Source organism: Nipponia nippon, unplaced genomic scaffold (genome assembly GCF_047370975.1).
Source record: "Nipponia nippon isolate SJK-2023a ecotype South Korea unplaced genomic scaffold, ASM4737097v1 scaffold_4, whole genome shotgun sequence".
In the NCBI taxonomy this organism is placed as follows: domain Eukaryota; kingdom Metazoa; phylum Chordata; class Aves; order Pelecaniformes; family Threskiornithidae; genus Nipponia; species Nipponia nippon.
Window position 1 is genome coordinate 45,069,018 of NW_028262358.1, and position 20,775 is coordinate 45,089,792.

The 20,775-nt window shown below is 45.8% G+C and overlaps 1 long non-coding RNA gene across 1 annotated transcript; it reads left to right on the forward strand.

The window, feature by feature from the left end:
• The first annotated feature begins 5,349 nt into the window (after positions 1–5,349).
• Positions 5,350–10,607, forward strand: LOC148053282 (uncharacterized). Its single transcript, XR_015708774.1, has 3 exons — positions 5,350–5,447; positions 8,332–8,477; positions 8,614–10,607. It is a non-coding gene; the product is annotated as an uncharacterized LOC148053282 (long non-coding RNA).
• Positions 10,608–20,775: the final 10,168 nt, after the last annotated feature.

A 20,775-nucleotide genomic window follows, 5' to 3' on the forward strand; every position in this document is an offset into this window, starting at 1 on the left:
TCCTGCCTATTAAAAGCATACCCTGACCTAGATGTTTCATTTCCCCCCCAAAACAAACACATACTGTGGAAAGATCGTAGACGCTGCCTGGAGCTGGATGGAAGCATCCCTTGTCATGGTTTGCTTGTTTGTGCTTGTTGTAGTTGCTTTTTCTAAGCCATGCAAAACAATTAAGCAACTATAAACACGGATATCCCAGTCACCCTTCAAGTGTATCGAGCATTTGATTCAACATCATCCAGGTACAAAGGCGCGTTGTGTAAATGGGCAGACGCTCATCACGCCGGCAAGTCTTACAGGTGTTACAGTCCACATCACTGCAGCGCCTGCGGCCGCAGCCCTGGATGGAAACCCATGGTGCCAAGCTCCATCCAGAGGGCAATAGGGAAGAGCCTGAGCTGGAGAGCTTACATTGTAAACACATCTGAATAAGTGGCATCGTTAAAAATAGCAAATAAGAACGTTCAATGCTGTTTATAAAAGGGGCTTACAGCAACGGCCAGTCCTTGATACTCCCCTTCTGCCAAAGCCCCAGGGAAGAAGAAGCCTCACAGATACTTCATCCCAAACGCAGTCTATCATCTTGGGCACAGTAGGGAGCCCAAGCTCAGCCCTCCATCCCATCACCACTGAGCCACCTCCGTCAGCTCTGCTCCACTGAAAACCAAAGGGATAGATCTGTCCAGGGAGCCTTGAGGATGTGGTTTTCAAAGCAGAGCTTACTCTAAACATGCATTTTTCTGTCTTTCAAAATGTGCTATAACGACTGAATCCTGAGCAGATAGCTGGACTACTTTGCAGCCTGCACTGAAGGCTGAGCCGATGCCCTGCCTGCCCCAGCAGCTGGGGCTTGTAAAGGATGGACAGAAATCTCCTTTTCCTCCTGCCAAGTCTATGACACCAGTCCTTGCAGAGAGGACAGGTCTCTCTGTCCCGAGAAGCCCATGTCAGCAGCGCTTCCTATCGCAGCAGTGACTCACAGCTCCGTCACTGGCCTTTTGGGATGGAAATTAGGGAACAAGTTTTTCTAATTCTCATCCCCCAGAACAATATAAGGTGTGTCCTAAATTACACCCATCAATCTTGGACCCCGCAGGCTCTTATGTCAACTGAGCCTTACTGAGTTGAGATGCCCAGAGGGAGACGGTTTAGCCGTTTTGTTGAAGTGCTGCCTGCACTTGGAAAGGTTCAGCCAGACTCGCAGCCCCCAAATGCTGCCCTTATCTGGAGACATGCATCGGCAGAATCCAGCCTCACAACGTTCATGCCCAAGCAGGGCAAGATATTTCCGAAGGAATTCATGGCTTAGAAAGATTGTAACAATTTTTAAGTATCCAAAAATAGACTGTATTATATCATGCCTGTCTAGTATCCACTTTAAAATCAGGTTCTAGTCCAACTCCCTTAATTTAGCTACTTACAAAATCTTAGCTACTTTTGAGAAAATTTTTCCTATATTTTGTCTTATGCCAGTGACAACCATATGTAAGTGCATGTGTGCGTGTTTTTAGTTTAGACAAAGTCAGCCAATTCTTTATTTTAGAGGGAAATAAATAATTTCTTTCCTCCCCGTTCCATTGTCTACCTTCCTGCTCCTACCACCGCTCCCCGCTCCAGCAGCTGAAAGCCAGAAAACTTCAACAGAACTTGCAGAATCCTCAAAAATTAACAAGACGAGCCCGAAGACCACAGGTTTGGTGGCTTGAGAGGGGTCAGCTGGGCCTCCAGCCTGTCTTGCCGCTGTGTGTGGCACCGCAGCCTCCAGCATGTTCTGGCACGCAGCAAGCTGCTTAGCTGTTTGACCACTTCAAGGAGCTTAAAATAAGACCTTCCCTTGGAAGCACAGGTGGTGGCTGAGAGTGAGCAAGAGCATAAGGATTTGTCCCAAAGTGTCAGAATGAGCCCAGTTTTGCTCTTACACACAGTGGATTTCCATTGCTTTTCTAAAGACATTTCATCTCTCTTTGGCACTCTGTAAAACAAGGAGCATCAGGCCCCTCAAATGTCTTCAGATGCCGCTGAGACATTTGTCACCGAACCTTAAAGCTGTTGTTTAATCACTTCGCTCACAGCCAGATTCCTCCTTTTGCTTAAAGAAATTTCTGCAGTCTGGTATGGATTTTCAGTCAAGATCAAGCTGTTTTCCAGCAAAAAGGTCTTTTCAAATCTGCAGTCATGTCTTACTTGAACTCCAGCTGGGCTCCTTTCTGAGTGCAACTTGTTGTGGTTTACAACACAGTGTCTCTTTCTGTAGCTGTTGTTTTACCGTTCTCATTTGAAGCTGACTCCGAGCTTCTGCCATCCTGTGCCCACATCGTCTCCTGGTAGGAAGCACTGGGACACGAGGACTGCCACCATGCCATGCTTGGTCTGGTGTAATGCAGGAAATATACAAAGATAAGATGTTATGTTATGTTATGTTATGTTATGTTATGTTATGTTATGTTATGTTATGTTATGTTATGATATGTTATAAGCAGAACACTGCAGCCATCTGTGCAGAGCTACATCCAGCAATTGTATGACGCCATGCCTGATAGATGGCTGGCTTACCCAAATATCTGGTGAACACTTGATGGTCTACTAAGGTAAGTTACTGTTTAATCACTGCTTCCTACGCCATTAATTTATTCATTGGCTTAATGCCAGTAATGAATAATGGTAACATTTCAGGGAATTACCATTTTTGAGAATTTTTTTTACCTCACAGCTCAACATTGTCTGATTTTGCAAGTTAAATTATCAGCTCAGGGTCTCTCTTAACCTGTCACAAATGTGACATGCCTAATCTTTTTTTCTGTTGGTTTTTTTTTTCCCCTCTTGCCACTTAAAATAAGAAAATTCAACCAAAATAACTGCCTAGGAAAGGTTAAGAATCTTTCAAGGATAGTTTAAATAATCTTTTTTTCCCTCTTCTTAATTTCTAAATAATAATAATTAAAAAACCCCTTCACCCTACCCCAGTGTGGGTATCAAGTGTAGAAGTAAACTGTCATATTACAAGAAATGCTGTCTAGGATATGACAATTCTTTCTAGCATGGCTTACAAGTGAACATTACAGTGTCCAGAGTAAGCAAATGTAGCCATGATAGCTTAGGTACATCCGAGATATGAATATAGCAGTGTCAGCAACCGATCTCGTGTTTAGGGGCCGTGCACAGTCCATTTTCACTGAACACAGAAATAGTTTGAAAAACCTATTTGGTCAATTATCTACTATTGCCTTGTTTGGCTGCATGCACAAGGGGGGAATAAAACAGAAAAAAAATAATTCAGAATATAAACCAGTTAGATATCAATGCAGCAACAGGACATGTAGGATGACTGCTAACAGTAGCTAATTTCCGAGCTCACAGATAGCATCATCTGTTAATTTACTTATGGCTGCTATGCAGCAATAGTGGTAAGTGTGGCTGGATGGAAAAGGATACAATAGAAAAAAAATCCACAGATTTTACACTAAGTTTGGAAGTATCAGCCGACAAAAGGGACCCAGTAGAGCAAGCTACAACCAGATTAGCTGCAGGGTGCCGGAGGAGGGCTGCCCAGCACCCAGCTGCTGCTGCCTCCCACCGCTGGGACTGGCCCGCTCAGCCAGGGGTGACAGTGCAGGGAGCAACATCTCCTTCCCTCCACCAGCAGAGCCGCACCTCATAGGAGAGGACTTTTTCACCCCCACACACATTTCAGTGAATCCTGGTTGAAAAAATCATGGTGTCTACCAAATTGTTCCTTAGGTAAAGATTTAAATATCATGTTTAGTTATGTGTACAGACAAACTGGTCACTGGAGAGGGAAACTAAATGGGTTACAAAGTCCCAGAGTTGGAAGATCTCAGCTCCTACTGAAATCACTGGGATTTAGGCACCTTGGAGGTGATGAACCGAAGTACATCCTGCATCTCCAGCACTTAAAAGAATTTCAAAACAGGAGCAGGGCTGGAAAGCTTAATTTCTAAAAACAGCAGTGTACCCCCTTAAAAACCTCGTGTTATATTTCATTTGATGGCTGTTCCACAAATACTCTCAGCAGCTGTTGCAGTGTCTTGGTTGGGATTCCTCTCACCTAACTTTAGTCTTCCCGAGTGAGGCCTCCAATCTGAATTTGATCCCTTGGCCTCCCCCCCAGCCAGGCAGCTCCTCCAGATCGCGATTCAGAACTCCAAAAATTTAGTAAGGGGAATTTCTGTGGCTCCATAGTTGAACTTACTTTAAACGATCAACTGGTGTATAAAATCCTGCTCTGAGAAAACACCCTTCAACCCATTAAAAACCACTGCATTCTGTTACACGGAGCATGAGACACACAGAAACCTAGATGCAAAACAAAACAATTGTGTTTACTCTCAGAGATTTCAACTGCTCCTGTAAATCATGAGCTGTAAACCAGCAGGGAGCTGGCTGGGGATGGCCCCTGAGAGCAGGATGCTGAGCTCCCAAGAACTACCAGGGACATCAGAACAGGAATTAGTAAATGCCTTTGGCCTCATTTCTTTCTCCAAGGGGTGGCAGGGCAGGATGCTTTTATTTCAACAGTCTTACTTTTGAATTGAGGGTGACAAAACCTCAGGTGTCACCCTAGCTAGAGCTGCAGTCTTCAGCGTTACAGAAAGTCCTTTCCCGGGCACAGGGGAGAAAAGGAGGAGCAAGAGGATGGCTCTGGAGCCCATGGCAGCCTCCCGGCACTGCAGAAGTGGCTCTGGGGCAGCCATCAGAGCTGGCACAGCTTCCAGGGAGGCTGTAAAGAAATGCAGCCACTTCCCCAAGGAGCGCTGGTGAAGGTCTCAGTGCTACAGCTTTGTCACATTAGCAGGCTCTACTTGAAAGCAGCTCATCCCTCCAGGTAAAATACAGACCTTCCCAAAACAGAGAGCTTCTTCAACTCTGCATAAAAAACAGTATCTAGGACATGCAGAATTGACTCCTTGGTTACTCAGAGGCATTGAAAAAAAAATGGCATTAAGACAAGCACAAAAACTTTTGGTAGAGTGGTAAACTGAGCTATTAAGCTGGGCTGCTGCTGTTGTCCTCTTTCTAGAAGGTTTCGGGGTTTTTTGTTTTGTTTTGTTTTGTTGTTTTAGTACCCTGTGTTCCCTGTGCATGAGAGTGAGGGCTTTTCTGTTCATTCAGGCCACCTGAAGGAGGTAATTTAATTTGCCAGTGTGGTAGCCAAAGCTGTAATTAATCACATGACTTGCAAGCACTGGAGCCTCCATCAGTGGTGAATGCTCATCAGCTGTGGCTAATGATGAGGTGCCTCTGCAAGGGCCCTTTGGCCACACGGCCTAGAGCAAGGCATTCAGTCCCGCTGAGCACTGAGGTAGGTCCCGATGGCCTTTGGGTGGCTGATGGTGGAGCATTGTCAAGCTGCGCCTACTGTAGGGTGCTGAGAGTGACAGAAGGAGTTTTGTGGACTGAGTTTTGTAGATTTCTGCCAAAAATTACTGGTGAGTGTTGATTTCTACCTGTTAAGCCTGTGTGCAGCAGTTTGGCTACAATTAGCAGAACAGAATGTGGCAAGAGCTGACTGCAGAAAGTGTCTGTGTCCTTTTTAATTATATCTAAGCATCCCTTTAGCTACCTGATTGGCAGGATCCTTTGAAAAGTGTTGCTTTCAGAGGAGGTAGTTGTATCTCTGCATGTTGCAGCTCTGGGGCTCTGATGTTTGAAGTTTGTAGTAGAGTTAAATCTGAGAGTCATCTTTTATGGTCAGGCTTTTCTCAACCCTGCTGAGGTCTGGGCACCTCTTCCTTTTGCTTGGAGGGACTGGTCCCAGCTGTGCTAAAACAGGTCTGTGGGAAGAGCTGTTGTTGCTTTGGCCTGAGGTGACTTCTCCTTTCTCCTGTGAAAAGAGGACTGCTCTTTTTGAACTGTTTTTTAATCTCAGCTTTTAGATCTGTTTCACGTAACGAGCCTGTGTCCTCCTGGGACGTGGTATTTCCCTTTCCTCAAACCCTGGCTCCTATGGCCTCTCCAGCTGGTGCTAGTTCCAGAATCCAGCTTTGTCCCTGTTGGTGAGGAGGGGGTCTCAATCTGTTTTTCAGAAAGCAAAACTGCTGCCTTGTACCTGGGGGTCTGCATGTGTAAATCGTGTGAGCCCCCATGCGTTGGTCCAGCAGCCATAGGGCTGTGCAGCAGAGGGGTATTTCCAGGAAGGCTTTAATTTGGGGAAGGGGAGGCACCAAGCCGCTGGTGTGTGACTGCAGCTGCTCTGTGCACGTCTCGACTTTGTGCTGTGGCTTCTACTCTCTTGGTAATTGAATTGAAATCAAAACATCACGGTATTGCTCTGATGCTCTGCCTGCTAAATAGCAGTATTGTGAATAAATCAGAGTTACTTCAGAGAATCGCTTTAATGTGGCAGAATTGCAGCAATCAGGGGATAAAGTTAGATTTAAGAGTATCTGGTAAAGGAGCTGATTGGCATTCAAAGGAAAACTGCTTTTGTTCAGTCTTTCTGCAAGTAGGGGTAAGCATTGTCCAGAGGAATTAGCAGTGCTTGAGGGCCAGGGTAACTCCTCATTCCTACTCTGCCCCTGATTTTTACCGTGTGGCTTTACATAGACAATTTTGTTTCCTGCCATTTTTTCATAGTTTTAAGAGCGCTTACTTCTTCGTCTCTTAGTGCTGTGTAAGACTGCTGTATAGCAGCACTGTATAAAGAGCTACGCGGGCAATAACGTGCCTCCCGCTTCCCAATACCAAACCAGCCAGGTTGAAGGACAGGGAATGGAAGTGCTCGATAGCTGAAACTGCAGGGCGATGGTTGGAAAGACCTAGTAGGATTTCAAACAATTAATCCCTTGAGATAACCTTATGTCTTGCTTTCTACAATGACAAATGATGCCATGGTTCAGTATCGCTGCTATTCAGTGCTCCTTCGTGTTGATCTTGTGTGCATCCCGCTGTCTTTGCTGTCATTCCCATAACGCATCTTTGCCATCTGCCACAGCCTCTAACAAGACCATGCTCTACAAGCCTTGAACAAAAGAATTAGCCTGCCGAGAGAGGGGGTAAGGGAAAAAAGATAGGCCAATCTTAAAAATAAAACCACTTGGGAGACTAATGTTACTGGCTGGCTTGTGAAGGAAACTTGTCCTACAGGCATAGTAGGGTGGGGTGGGAGGGAGGGAGGGGTGTTGGCTCTCCTGGCTTCTAGCAACAATAATGGGCAATAGGTGAGCATTTGGTGATGAAGCCTGAGTCTCAAGGTGCTCAGGTACCAAACTTTCTGGCTTCAGACTGCCACAGCCATGCAAATGGTGAACAGGAAGGCTGATCGGAGGAGTACCTGATCTGGATTTTCAAAAACCAGATTATCTTCTAGGTATTCTGTTTAAGATGCTAGTTTTTCAAGGATGTTGAATATCTGTGACTTTAACTTAATTGAATTTATCAGTTTTTAGGACCTCTGGAAAACTGGAAGCTTTCATGCTAAGTCTGTGGGTCAAAGATTTTTTTTTTTCTTTATTAAACCCATGGATTTTTTTTTTCTCCCCAGTTTGAAATAGGCACAATGACTTTCCATGTAGCATGAATTGGCAGAGGGACAGAAGTCAAGGCTCAGGCATGCTATTGTGGGCGCTTACATTTTAATGAGCTGTAGTAAATGGCTCTGTAAACAGATAACAAAAATACAATCTGCTTTTCCAACCTTTTTCATGATGGCAGAAAAAAACAACCTTCAACTTGCCCATCTGAAAATTATTTTCTCATCTGAGAATATGCAAATTAGAATTTTGCAGATTTTTATGAAGAATTATTCTAGTTTTACCCGGAACTGCCTCTAACTACTCTACAGTCACATTAGCATTGCAAGTCAAAAATAAGGTCTGTGGCTAGATATCCCCCATCAAAAATCATACATGTCACTTTTATTATCTCTGCTTAAAAAAAAAAAATATCTGGGACAACTTGATTTATACATTCGTTAACAAGCATATGGATGAACTAATAAATGGTTTCATTTCCAACGTGGTCTTAGTTGGATCTATGTAAGCTGTAAAAAAGAACCTTTCCATGTGTGCATGTGCGAGTTTATTTCAGTTTTGTGATGGAAAGGATAGCCTGTAGTTGGGGTTCTTGCTGTGGTTATGTTGGCAGTTATCTAATTCAATCTAGATCAGAACAAACAAATCTATTGTTTCTGATCCGGAGGTCAAATCTTGTAATTGCGTGTACGACAACTTCTGCATAAAAGGTCTTTATGCTTCACAGGCTGGTTAAAGACACTGAGAATAGATTTTCTTTTCTTTCTTAAACCAGGAACTTCAATCTGTTCTTGGGATCTGGCCATCGGTAACACTAAGGCATTTCTCTCTCTGCCCATAGATGTTAACCTGTTTGCACTGGAGCCTTACATGCTTTTTGTTCTCAGTGCTATTCAAGATATAAGGCAAAAATGTCAAGTACTCGAGCGCTGTATAGGACCACCTACAGAAGCCTTTGCTCCAGGGTATACCTGATACTCCTCTCCTGTGAGTAAAGCAGGAGATGGGGGGGGGGGGGGGCGGGGGCGGGAAGTGTACAGGGAAGTAAAAATTTGCCTTATCAGATTTCCTGTACAGAACTACAATGCAATATGACGAATAATTTCCAACACTCTTCTTCTAGGTCAACAGTTTCAGAAGTCTTCCCGAAACACCTTAGTTATAGTGGTAGCTGTACACCTTGGGTGTCTGCCTCTGCCGTTTCAAAAGTTCCTGCCTACCGATACAACCGTTTCCCTATGCAAAGCTGCCAAACTGGTTTCATCCCGCCTGCAGAGTTCACTTATTTCAGCTTATGAAGCCAGGCATGAGATGGAAGAATCTCTGAATTTGTGGTGTACGTAACTCCCTCTTGAGTTTCATAAGGAAGATGAATACATTTGGACTGAAATACAGTAGGAATAACTGGCTGGGGCACTTTCTTACCTGTCTATGCTAAGTTATTTCCTCACGAGATGCAAGGTATTTTGCATAAAACTAGTGATATCTCGCACTTTGTTACCCAGGACATGGTTTACAAGCAATCTGTAATTGTCTTGTCAGCACCACAGAAGGCTTTTTGGTTTCTGTTTTGGTAGTTGTCATGGCTCTGAGTTACTTGCAAGAGGTGCTCTGTGAGCTTCCACCTCCCAACTCAACAACGCATGTCAGGCTCCAAGCAGGTTGCCATCCTGCAGGGTATTTCAGGTTGTCCAAAACTCTTGAAATATTGTAAGTGAAGTATCAACAGCCTAGAGACCCATGTGATTATCAGGAATGTAGAAGGAGCAAGACTAAAGTATCTCTGATTTGGGGAGATCAAGAATTTGAACCTGATTCTCCTGTGCTCCAAGGAAGTGCACAATTGTTTGTCTACTAGCTATGGTGGGAAGCACAGGTGGTTTCTTAATTGCTGGGGGTTTTTTTTGTTTTCTTTTGTCTTTCTTTGAATAAGAAAACTACCCAAATATGACTTCCTCAGGAGGGATACAAAAGGAAGGTTTCTTTTCATAGGATAGGAAAAATATTTCCTGCCCAGCTCTAATAGCAATATTCCGTTAGTTCAGACACTATTTCAGGTAAGCAGTGTCTCTGTGTGGTTGGGAAACTTCTAGGAAAAAAAGATTTCCTCTTAGAAACATCTGTTTCCAGTATTTTCTGGCTCCTGCTCAAGTCTAGAACTAGTCAAAGATGGTCTCTCATCTACATCCACTCCCTACTCTTGCAGGACCTGGGGGAGACAGAAGGTGCACAGCACAGGAAGGGAAGGCTTTGTCGTTCATATTTGTGGTTAACCAGGCTTGAAAGGCAGCTCAGCCTCAGTCTGAGCTGAACTTTGTTTTGGCCAATGGTTCTTATTCTGTCAACATCAATTCCCTCATCCAAGTTCATCAAAGCGATTTATAGGAGCCTGTACCTAGGTGCTCTTGTCAGTGGAGAAGAGAAATTCATCAGCTCCCTCTAAGATGATAGGAACTTGGCTCTTGCCTCTAGGTGAGAGTAGCAAGTGCCAGCAAAGCAGAAAGCTCTCTGGAAGGGCAATGAGTAACAGGGAGGAGCAGGGATGACTTGGCACTTGGAGCCTGTCGTTGCCTCTGTCCCAGCCTCCTCTAGCTTCTCAACATGCTCTTTTGCTGCTTGATGCTCCTGCGCCACTGTGGGGACAGTCTACCTCAGCACAGGCTGGACCAGGTGTGCTCTGGTCCCTGCTGGATTGCCCCAGCCAGGTAGGAAACAGTCTTTGTTGATGTTCATGTGTGCAGGTTGGTTCAAACAGGTGTTGGCATCCTATAAACCCGCAAAGAAATTCTGTACTTCAGTGCTTAGTTGTGGAGATCCTCCTTAATAGAAAGTCCTGTTACTCACAGCATTATGCCAAGGAGATGTTTTTGTTGCTGAATTTATTTTTTTCCCCCTACTTGGAGCTTAGCCCTGCTAGCTTTCCCCCAGATAGCAATTCCTAGTGCACAGCAAAGATGAATATGGAACGCGATAAATGTCATTAAAAAGAGAAGTCGGAGCCTTTGCTGATCTAAGCTGAAGCTTTAGATGACAGATGAAAGCCATTAAAGCTAGGCCAATTTACATCTGTATTACCAGTGAAACTCAAAATGTTATCTGCTGCCTCATTCTGTGTAAACCGTCAAATGCACGTACCTTGTAAATGGTGATACTACTGGTGGTGTACCCTTTGGTCTTGTTTTTTGGTTGTTTATTTGTTCTTAAGTGTTCACCACAAGCTTCTCTGCAGTCATAAGAGCACAAACATCTGCACAGGCTTACCTCTTGGACTGCTGGCCCTGGTGAAGGAGGATGAAGCCTCTCTTCTCCTTGTCTAGCAGAGTTTTCCACCTGCACTGCCCTGTGAAGTACAGGGTAAGAAGCAAGCCCCAGATTATGCAAAGCTGTGCTGGAGAAACAGCCAGGAGGGGCAAGTGTGTGGAGGAAGCATTTGGATAGCACAGAGGCTTTTAACTGTGGGAGCTGAGACTCTGCACGTGCTGAAGGAGCAGTGTGATTATTGGGTTTGTTAGAGGAAAACCCATGATAGATATCCCAGGCCCTTTGCTTAATGTTTGGACTTTCCTGTCCAGGCTTCTTCATTTATTTCAGGCTAAAGTAAATGAAAAAAGCATAAGCCCTACTGGGGTCCTGTAACCGCAACCTTGAGCAAATTGCAGAGCAATTCCCAATGGTGAAAACTGAACCTGTGGACAGAAGCAGAGGGAAGGGCACGTCCCACGGCTCACCCCAGCAGCCTGAGGGTGGCATGCCGAGCTCTGGGCCCACACCCTGCTGGGGGGACAGGACCACAACAGGGGGGGGGTCCTAACAGGTGGGTTATCAAGGCTGGCTGGCGTAATGCCCAAGAACATCAGTTGGCTTGGTGTAAGGCCAGGTATTAGAGGCAGCTCTTCCTGCCCAGGGGTTTGAGCTCACAGCCCTGGTCTCCAGAGGGCTGCTGCATGCCACCATGGCCTTTCAGCAAGTGAGCATGCTGTTTTAGTTTTTGCTCCTCTTCCCCTGTCCTTCACCAGCTGCTTTCCTGCCTTCGGGACTCCACAGCCACCTCCCAGTGATGATGGCACAGTGATGCGCAGAACAGTGTTTGTTCTCCTGGAAAGGGAAATTTCATCCCTCTGGCATGTAGTGCTGGATGAGTTAATTCCTAGCTGGAGCATGTTTGTAGGATGTCCTTTGGTATTCCTCTAAGCTGATGACAAAGGAAACCAAACAGGAGGTGCTAACAAAGGAGGAGGGGCCTGTCTGCAGCAGGAAACTTCGAGAAGTAGGAATTTAAGGGATGAAAAGTCATCTTTGGTTGACTTGCTGTAACTCACGTCAAGCTCTGGCAGTTCTGTGTTTACAGATCTTACTTCCTCTCCCTGTTTATATCAGATTCATCCGAGCTTTGCACCTTGCATGTGAAAGGATCTTCAAAGGTTGACACCCTCTGTGAAATTCATGCTTTAAGCTACTCCTTTTTTTTTTTTTTTTTTTTAAAGAGGGGGGGGAAAAAAAACCACCCAACCTTTACACAACAGTGCTTTTGGTGGGTTTCTAGTGTGCAATTTCAAAACCATTGCTCCTTCATTACTCATAGCTGCTGCTCTATGGCAGCAAAAACATGTTGTACTTTGAAATTGTTTATATCGTATCTTGGGTTTGAAATGGTAGAGAGAAATATGTTAAATGAAAGTGTTCCACAGCAGGGACTTAAACATCCAGCATCCTTAGGAAGATATAATGCTATGGCTTTTGAAGGGATGTGGGTCCTTTGAAGTTTTGTACCTAGCTTTTCTTGTAAGAAGAGCCAGGTTCAATTTCTCACCTGGACTATATACAAAAATTTACATACTGGTCTTGTCTTGACTTTGGATTTGAAGATCCATCTTGTATCCAGTTGTAAGAGCCTTTGAAAGTCTACAGTTGTAGGTGCTGTGACGACTGGCTGAAAGCATGCCACGAACTTGTGAGGAAAGGCAGCAGATGCTGAGCGCGCAGTCTGTGTGCAGCCAGGGGAGCTGCAACGCACCAAGGGAAATTAATTTGTTGCAGATGCTCTATCTGTGACTGAGCCAATGGAGGAAGGGGGAGAGGGCCACATTGCCTCTGACCTGCATGCCACAAATGCACTTTTTTTCCCCCCTCACCGCCTGCGTTTGCTGTGTACAGTTGGGATGGACGCGAGCCCTCATTTGAAACCTATGACTGTTTTGTGTGGTAAAGAATTAGGCATCCCCTGCATTCTTTTTGACCCTGCTATCTATAGGAGTAAGACAGACTAGTCAATGTTTGAGAGCTGAATGTAGAAGCTAAATAAGGGAGAAGCTTGCTGGAGTCCTTAAAGCCTTATAGCAAGCACGTACTTTGCTAATCTTAGATGGGCTTTGATATCAGTGTTTCAAAAAAGCTCAAAAGGATCCCTTTTCACTGTAGCTACAATAAAAGAGAAAATATAGGAGATGACTTTTGAGACGGAACAAAAGCCTGTAATTGAAGTTCTTCTCCAGGTGCCACATACAAGTGCAACAATACCTGGAAATTCAATCTGAAGGGACTCAAAGTCAGATTAAAAGGTTGCAGGCACTTGCAGGATTTTACCATCACTAGTTCATTGAGTATCTTCTATGAAATAGCTCTTAAAACTTGAGCTGTTTTCAGTGTGACACTGGATGGTCAAAAAGAGGAGCTTGCACTCCATTTGACTCTGCTCTTTCCCAGCCTTTCTGGGGGATGGCTCTTCCTGAGACCGCCAAGCCTTTTTCTGCCCTACAGTCATTTTGTTCCCCTCCTGAGCCCTGATCCAGGCTGTTGCAAAATTAAACAAACTTGACTCAAAGTATGTATGTAAGCACCTGACCTGAAGAATCCTGACCTTCACAGGTCATGGCACCTGCAGCTCCCACCGAAACTGGCGGGAAGCCTCAGCAGTCCTCTCCTTGGACAACCAGCACAGCCTCTTTGGCTCCTTGAAGCCAAACAGGAGACAATATAGGAGAAACATAGCTATTGTCCATTTAAGGGTCTATAAATGCTACCTGCTTCAATGTGCTGTGGGGCAGAAGTGTTAAGCTCATCTTCATGGGAAAAACTACACTATTCTGGCTTAAATGGAGCTATATGGTTGTCCCGAGCTAGCTACCTGGAAAATGGGCATCCAACACCTGCTTTTCAAACAGCACAGCCTTGCCTCAAAGGGGAAAGCAAACATGTTTCAGGTGTTGGAAGACAGTGAATGGAGGCAAGTCTTGAACTGGAAAAGGAGCAGCTCTTCAGAGACCAGAAGCATTTTCTGTTTGGTTTGCGCTGAATGGCTCGGAGGACTGCTAACTAATGAGCCAGTACTGAGATGCGGTCCTTGCTGATAATGCAGCGTCAGCTGTTTGGGACCTGGCTGCTCAGTGAAGTAAGGCAGGCTGTCTGGTTTCTGTCCCAAATGCACGTGTTCACATCAGGAAGCAAAATCAGAACTCGTGCTAATTGGCACGGCAGCTGGCCATCTGCGTGCAAAGGGAGGGCGAGCAGGTCCTGAGCACTCGGGCTGGGAGAGGATGGGCCCTGAGCCGGGGATGCTGCCTCTGCTGCGGACTGGACTGAAGTCAGGCTGGCACTGAATTTGCTTTAAGGGCCATTAAGGCTTGCTGGAGATATGATTCATTAAGTGAGAAGTGAAGCCCTGACTCCAGACTGGAGAGGCCAGTAGAAACTGGGAAGGGGTAAACTCTCCACAGCTGGGAGAGTAGGTCATAGCTTGTTGAAACTAAGACCTTTCTGCCTGCAGAAAATGCCAGTGGTTCAGAAAAAGTTCTGTTCCTGTCCAGCATGCCTTGAGAGCCCTATTTGAGCTGAAGTTTTAGGGCTACTAGTATCTGTATGACAGGGCTGCAGCTCTGGTTCAGGTGCCAGGGCAGCTCTGCTGTCCCCACATCTGAGTTGTGAGTCTGTGCTAAAGAAATGTTCAGCATCAGATACGCTGGTAGGGAATAAGGCCAGATGTCACTGGTGCCTTTATTTCATGTGAAGCTTGCTGCAAGTGAGGTGTTTATTAGCTGGAGGGGAAGGTGGATACGCTGTCTTCAATTACATCCATTGGAGTATGGAGAAGAGCTTTAGTGCCAAGCAAATAACATTTGTGGTTTACCTGTTTTCAGTGAACGTGTGCAGTTTCTTCTGTACGTGCAACTATGCTGCCTCTTCTAAAATCCATCTGGGAAAATAAGTGAATCATTTCTCATCAGGCTGCACAAATTTCAGAACTCTTCTCCAGGGTTCCTTCGACACTCTTCTGCATACATCTTAATTTCCTGTAACAGTCCTAATCCGCTTTCCATAGGTACCCAAGGGAGCCTTGTTATCGACCTCAACTGGAAAAAGGATTGTTTCTCTCCCTCATTATAATTGCTATTAACTGGCATAGGTCTTGCCTGCCTCCATCACAGGGGCCATTAACATAATAGGTCAGAGAAAGTGAGCTCTGCCTATGCCCCTCAAAGGTATTCCCACAGCGTGGGGATGAAGCATATTAGCTGGGCAAGAGGGAGCTGGTCTAGCTCCCTGTCTGCTCTGAGAGCGCTGAGACCTGGGGCTGTCAGTAAGGGCATCCTTCGCCAGCGTTTAAACCCCCATGCGCACGTCTGGGAGAGTGATATGGGTGACAGGCTGGAAGCTTCCCCTGACTGCTGTTCTTTAATTGCCTGTTCCTAAAGCGGCCTCTGGGCTGAACTGACACTGGGAAGCTTGTTACTTGCGTGGCCTCTGTAGGCTTCCTGCAGAGCCGGTGGGCAAAAGAGATGCTGAATTGCCCTTGGAGCCTGCTTTTCTCTTTTGCGTTCCCAGAGTAAACTAGGCACCTGAGCTAGGGGTGAGCTGCCAATTTAAACAGTGTGCTCCCTCCTGCACTGGCTTGACAGAGCACTCTGAAGTCTCATCTTCCTCTCCAGCACTGGGAATACCCAAATTTCAGGCCAGGGCTCAAGTGCAGGGACTGGAAACAGTGGAGAAAATACAGGGATAGTGGAGTCCTATGTGCCTGTTCTAGGAGCAAGTTGCAGGTGCTACAAGGAAGATCCTGGGTTAGCTGTGGCACCTGAAAACCCCACAGGAGTTTTAGCTACCTAAACTAGATGCACGTAGGGCCAGAGGCAGGTGTAGCACAGGCTTATCTGGGTCTTGGACTGGCCACTGGAAGGTGTTTCAGATGATGGTGCCCTCCAGGGAGAACCATTCCTTCTGGAAAAGCAGCCCCTTTCGTCCCTGCCTGCTGAGGGAGGAGGGGGATGCTGGTTCTTCTGTGCCCATGCTCTCATGTTTGCAGTGCCTTGAGCTAGCCCTTGCACAAGGCATTTGAGATGGCAGGGCAAAGAGACAGTCCTTCTGCCCTGTGCAGCCTGCTGGCATGGGCCAGCTACAGCCACTTCTGTTACTGTAGCAGTCCCAATGTCAAGGTCTTGCTGGGTATATCTACCCATGGCACTCAGCGTGAGAGGAGCACAGTGTCTGTGCTAGGACTGGGCCAGGCCTGTAGTTAAAATCTGACTGGTGTTACAGACCTCGTTGCCTGACATCTGCCCTGAATGTTTTCTTGTGGCCATACAGACTAAAGGGAATGTGGAGAAAGAGATAAGAAAAATAAGCTTCTGTGCCGGGCAGCATACAGTCTTCAATCCTGATAGATCAAAAGCATCAAACTTCAGTCTGGATAAAGGAGGACTTGGTGATGTGCTTGGGGGGGGAGGAATCAGAAAATGAGATTGGAGAAGTACTTGTAATTGTGCACATGGCCAGTACAGAGGGCTTGCTAAGAGCAATAAAGATCTGCAATTACATTAGTATGGATTATACTAATCCATGAATTTGTAACCCATGGGACCTGGTGATGTTGGGCTAGAGAAACACAAAATTATCGGACGCTGCTTTGTGATGTACTAGTATATGTCTTGTGGCTTTTTTCTTAACCCCAGTAGGACCTTTCTAGTAAGGTGCTGCTGCCTTCCAACAGTTTGGGTTCTGGTTGATAGTAACAATTTTTCTGTCTTTTTGAAAGCGTAGCCTCAATTGTACATTTAGGAGGCAGGAAAACCTCACCACCCTTTAAACTTGCCTTAAGGGACAGCATAATCAGGGGTTTATTTAAATATAATCCAGGAATTTACTTACGTGTTCTTATTTTCTTACCGTGGTGTTGGTTATGCAAATGCAAGCAATCTTAAAATCACAGATCATGGTTTACATTGCTTACCTTTGAGAATAAACTCACCCCAGCTTCAGCTATTTGACTTGTAACGTTTCTCGTTCTCTGGCTTAATGCTGCAATTTCAGGGTCCCAGTCCCCACAGGGGACGGCTCAGCTCAGGCTGCTCGCTGACGTTTCACCATTTGAATCCCAGCTCTCCCTCTTAGCTTTGGCAATTGCTCAGGTAGCCCTGACAGTACCCTTTTAAAAATGTTTTATCTGACATAATTTGCTAATGCCTCTGCTGGGACAGAGGGAATGCTATTTCATATGCTCATCCAAGCCTTTAAAAACTACAGAGACTATTGAGGGATGCGATTGCTTAAATATTCACCTGCAACCTGTACTTGACCTCAAGGGATCAGGGCATGGGTTAAAGTAACTGACCCTTCCACTAAGCTGTTGAGCATCCTCCATACCTCCTGAAACTGAGGATGCTGGAGGGGCTTGTGATGTGAACATCTAACACCTGTAGTATTGAACACTTCATGCTTAACTGGGAAACAGCAGCGAGATAACATCAGCTCAATATTTGTCTGGACTATGTTTTGTGTTACTGAGTTTGCATTACTAATGTGGACTGAAGCCAACCTGTGGAAGTCACATTCCTGTGGGTTCTGCAACCATAACTTGTTGGACCCTGGATCTATTTGATGTGTTTTCTTTAAAGAGGTACTAAAACGGGCAAGGCAGGTGAATTGTGCTGTGGAGTAACCCACCCTGCAGAGTCTTTCTGAAAAGTTAATTGTTTGTAGGAATCCATGTTGGGGCAGAAAACACAGAAAATGCATCTTCCAGCTACTGGGGGGCAGGGAAATAGCAATATAGTCATGGAGGGGCAGCAGGTCTCGCAAGTGCCATTTGGGAAGTGTTGGAACAGCAGCAAATAAATTTCTGAACTCCAGTGTGCTTGTGAACTGCTAGCCTGATGTGACTCTGCTTCCTGGCACATAAAGCGCTTTTAAAAATGCTTCATCATGTGATGCTGCCATCTGCTATGAGGTGGAGGCACCTTCATGGCGGCTGACAATGGGGTTTCTCTGAGCAAGCTTCATGTGTTCCTCTGGAAATGTGGATGGGCCCTCAGTACCCTCCCCAGGCTTCCCAAAGGTCCTTTGTCAGGCCAAAAACGCAGGAGCCAGTCCAGAGCGTGGACAGTCTTTGGCCCAGACACTAGCTGTTGTAAACTGCCATTCATTTAAGTGGCGCTGGGATGCAATACCTCTCGTGAGGTGTACAGGAGGAGGGGAGAGACAGATGTACCCACACTGGCTCACACGTTTTGGACACCCAGCACAGGGGTGCAGGCAGACAACCCTGCCCTGCTTGGCATAGCAGAACCATTGCTGGACCTGTCTAGTGTTTCATGGCCTCCTAGCGACCACACTTCCTAATTCAGAGTACGTGGACTGATGGGTGTTAGAGTGGATACTGGTCTGTTGGTCCTGGCTTGCTCCAAGATAGCCAATAGTCTCTATCCTGACAAACTTTAGAAGCACCTTCCCAAAATAAAACATGCCCTCGGTTTTAGGCACGCAGTGCATTTGCACTGGAGAGAAGATAGTCTCTTTCTCAGTATTATCTGTTTACTGCTGACCAGAGAGTTAAGAGAAGTACTGAAACTTCTTAATGAAGTTTGCAAGCTGGAAATAGAGAGGAAGGCAATATGGCCCTGAGGGTGGGGAGTAGGTGAGGAGAAATATCATGTTTGTGCAGAGCACTTGATATTTAAAACTTGGTAGCATTTGCAGAGTAAGCTGATATCTGTGGTTCAAAATGGCACGTGAAACGCTGCTTTGCCAGCACTCCTGGGGATGCGCATCCTGTTCCCTGGTTCAGTGGGGCTCAACAGAGCCGTTACTCCTTGTCTGCAGACTGTTTGGCACCACCACCCGTGACAGGGCTACTGAGTCAAAATGAGTCCATAGGCTCTGTGACTCTCACGGAGCTACTTTTAAACTGGTTAAGCATCATCTGACACAGACACGGACATGCCAGAGCTCTCATACAAAACATGTCTGATGTGTTAAAGTATGATCTGGCTCAAGAGGATGTCTGGGATGCACCAGTGGAGTGATTTCTGAGTCAGATAGGGCCTTTCCCTTGGTCCTGTCGTGTCCCCTTGCCTCTCCTGACACAGCACCCTGTCACTGCGTGCAGAGCAGCTCTTCGGCACCATGGAGCAGGGCAAACGGGGCAAGCTGCAGCGCAGCAGGTGGCACGGCCACCCAACGTGTACCGGGCCGCCATCTGCAGCTTCTCTGGCGCAAGAACTACAGCATTTATGTGTTAAATAAGAAAACGTAGACCTACTTTTACTGGCTAATTACTATGTCAGAATCGGTTAATTAGCTCTTGTATGTACAGATAGGAATGAGCAGTACTAAAGGGCTGAGAGGTGGGGAAGGAGTAAACAACCCTGCAGATTAACTGGGGATATTGTGCCCTCCGAAGAGGGAATTGCAGGGTCTGCCAGCCAGTCCTGATTATCTTGCCCTCAACTAGATAATCTGTGCCATGATTGCTGCATGAAACATGGCACCTCTGTCTGTGAGCTGATGTTTGCTGATCTCCGCATTCACATCTCTTGGTTTCGGTGGGTCAGTGGTAGGACAGTCCCTCCCTTCCCCTCGTGGTGTGAAGCTGATGAGAGCCAGTGGTGGGAACGGCGAGGTCCTTATTCCTGCCTCTGAGTGGGTGCCACAGAGGGTTTCTTTGCTGCTGTGGGGTGCTGCTTGGCAAGTGCATGTTATTCATTTTATCAGCCGGGCTGGAGGGTAGGCAGGGAGTGAGCAAGGTGTCTCCAATGTGGGGTGCAGAATGGAAATGAGCTGTAGGTGGAGGAAACCCTTTCAGCAGGAGCTCCCTGTGCAGACCAGGCAAATGGTGGGGGACCCTTGTTTCTTTGGATTAGCTCCACGCTTGGGCACAGGGTTTTATGTCTTAGTCGGTGAACCTGGGTGAAGGAGGCTGTTTGGGTATTTTATACGAGGTTTGCAAGACTGCAAATCCTGTGAGGGAGAAAGAAGTTACTGCCCTTGGTTTTGCATAAAGCACAAAATTTCTTCCGCACAAAATAGTCTGGCATGAACAACATCGCTCCTAACTCCAAGTGCATGAAGAGATGGTGGTTGAACTCCTTGCCTCACCTCCTCTTTTCACCAAGGCGGCTGTTTTTTTTTTTTTTTTCTTTTTTTATTATACTTATTAATCCATGTAATGCAAGGAATGGGACATATACCACCTTCTGCACTGTCTTGCTGTTGACATAGTGATGCTGGTGACTCATGCTGTGCACCAGTGTGGGCAGGCATTCATGTGAATATGTAACCGACTCTGTCATGATAGGGCTGCTGAAAAGATAAGTCCGTACCCCTTTGTGGCTATCTATATTTAATTAGAGAGATGGCTAAAGACAGGTCCTGTTTCTGAAAAATAAATACCTTGTTCTTCCCAGACGGTCTTTAGCATTGCTGACTCAATTTTATTCCCTTATTGTGGCTAAAAATGAGGACTACCTCTTTCCTTTTCCTTTTTAAAACAGTTGTGCAGTATCATTTACAGAAGGAACTTTGTTTCAGCTGGGGGGAAAATGTTCACAACATTTTTTGGATGAGAGGTGAAATAAAAAAAAAAAAAAATCTAAGGTAGTATTTTCCTTCATGAATCCAATGATGGCAGTGGTGCCACCTTGAAATGCATGCTGGGCTCTGTGGTCTTACAAGCCCTTATGTAGAGGGACCCATGAAATAAGCTATGCTAAATTGTGCCCTTCGAAGGGACCTGCCTCACATCTCCTGCCTCGCTGGAGGAAAAGCGTCAGACTCGTGGGTAATTTGTAGAAATTCTGCAGTGTCTGGCCCGAGTCTGTTTTCTGTTTATTGCAAGAAGAGTAAGTTCCCGTTGCCATCTGAAAACTGCACATCTGTCTCTGAGCTGGACGAGCCAAGCTTGTACTTCACTTCTGCAATGTCTGCCTTCTGGTGCAAAGTTTCAGTGATAAATGTCGTCGTTCCTGTTATTTTATGAGCAAGAAACAGATGAACTGAGAGGACTGTCTTATACCAGTTT